Source organism: Marmota marmota, unplaced genomic scaffold (assembly GCF_001458135.2).
Source record: "Marmota marmota marmota unplaced genomic scaffold, marMar, whole genome shotgun sequence".
In the NCBI taxonomy this organism is placed as follows: Eukaryota; Metazoa; Chordata; class Mammalia; order Rodentia; family Sciuridae; genus Marmota; species Marmota marmota.
Window position 1 is genome coordinate 8905739 of NW_025999905.1, and position 2507 is coordinate 8908245.

Here is a 2507-nt window from a genome sequence, read left to right on the forward strand (position 1 = left end):
CACTAGTATGGCAATATGTAAATCAATGGATGTGTAATTGATGTGATTCTGCAATCTGTATATGGGCTAAAAATGGGAGTTCATAACCCACTTGAAGCAAAGTGTGAAAGATGATATATCAAGAACTATGTAATGTTTTGAACAACCAACAATAAAAAAATAAATAAATAAATAAAAGGGATGGGGATATGGCTCAGTGATTCAATGCTCCTGGGTTCAATGCCATGCCCCCCCCCCCCAAAAAAAAATAGAATTGGAAAGGTAAAAGGGAGATTTTACTTTTTTCCCAGTGTTCCTTTTTGTTTATAATTTATATAAATTAAGATGTATTTATTAATATTCATATTGTTTATAATTATTTATCTAATTATAGGAGATGTGTTTGCTCTTTGTAATTAGGGAGACCCTGCCATTTATAGCAATATGGACAAACCTGGAGGCATCAAGTGAAATAAGCCAGACACAGAAAAAACAAAAATACTGCAGAATATCTCATATATGAAATCTAAATGTTCAAACTCATAGAGCAGAGAAGAGTAGAATGATGGTTGCTAGGGACTAGGGAGAGGGAGAGATGGGGAGATGGTGGTCAAAGGGGGCAAAGTTTCAATTATGGACGATGACTAAATTCTGAAGATTGAATGTAAAATGACTATTTACAGTATTATATACTTAAAATCTGCTAAGAGGGTAGATCTTAAATGTTCTCATCACCACCCACACACACCCTAGAATAAGAAAATGGTAACTTCGTGAAGTGATGGATATGTTAATTAGCTTATTTTGCAATGTATAACAAAATATCTAGTTGTGCATCCTAAATGTTCCAATTCTTAAGTTTTTTATTATACCACAATAACACTAGGAGGTGGGAAGAATATAGAAAGAGAAAAGAGACTGGGAGATAGGAAGACACAGGTGTCCTTGGCCAGCCATCATGAAGAGGAGCAGTGCCCTGAATCTCCCAAGGCAGCGGCTGTGGTCTCTGATGCTCATGGATTGGCCAGAGCTCACGTTGTGGTTTAGTGGCCCAACAGGTGCTGGTAAATTCTGCCTTTAGCCTGGCACTAGGCCTCCTGGAGAGCAATAAACAAAGCAAGGACAGTCTGGAAGACATCCTAAGGACTCCTGGCTTTGAGGACTAGTCCTTGAGCTCTAAGCTGGAAAAGACAGAGACTCTTGTGATCTAGGATTTGTTTATTCTCTTTCTTTGAAGTTAATGCCAAAAACCTAAATAGGTAAAATGGCTCTAAATATTTCTCCTCATTTGGACTATTTGTCCATTTACAGGTGCATGTGCCTGTCAAAAGAAAAAGGATCTACTTTGGCAATGAGACTCAAAATCTTAATTATAAAAATTCCCACTTGGATTCCATTACTAACTAAAATGATGAAGTGTTCTATTCTCAGGGTTTTGAGAATTGATTGTATTAAAGACTCTGGCCCAAAACTATGGGAAAACCCATCATATCTAAGAGAAAATTTCCATTTTAGGTTAGGTATCAAGGCAATTTTGATAGATTATTTGAAAACAGAAAGCTAATAGTTTATTTAGAGCATGCTTCTTTGTTTTTCAATGCTATTAAACATTTGAAAAATACTAATTTAGAACTTTTTGTTTCAGATTTTACATTTGTGGATAATGTAGACAAGTAAGTTTAAAACTCTTTTATGATCAGATTGTTTCACAATTATTTCCCTAAATTCGCTCTAGTTCCTAAAATAAATTTTAATGAATTAAAAAATGACTAGCTCTTCAATAAATGTGAAAATGACTATGGCTTTTTGTGATGAGTTCTAGTTGTGTATTCATGTTTGGCATACTTAGGTTTTTAATATAATTATTGTAACCCCAAATAAATGAAAAAATGATTTGATGTATTAGAAAATATAACCTGAAAATTATAAGCTATTCCAAATGAGAGGCTTTGTTTACTCTTCATGTAAATAGGTTCAATGAGAGTAATTATCCTGTAAATTAACATTTTACATTCACTGTAATTTACATTTTAAAAAGCAAACACTTCATTAATTCTATGGAAGGTATTTCAAATTTATAAATATTGATGAATTTAAAAATCATTCTTTTTATTTTTGCACTTATGAATCTTTGGATTCAGTAGTTGAAAAATATTATTGAGCACATTTTTAAAATACATCAGTGAAGAAAAATAATAACTGTAATAAAATGTATTTATGATACTAATATGCATATGATTTCTGAAAGTATTTTAATCATCTAACACTGTTTTCAAACACAAATACTTGACTGTGTGAGACTCAAACTACAATTCTAGATCCCTAAACATACCCAAATACTCTATTTTCTAAATAAAACATATGCAATAAAAATAGTGTCACATAGCCTGAAAATCATTGTCAGAGTTGACAAATTATTAATACTACTATACTGCAAATACCACAGAAATATAGGGCACTTATTCATTTAAATAAAAAATAATTCACTTGGATCAAACTGATTTTTTTTTTTTTTTTTTTTTTTTTTG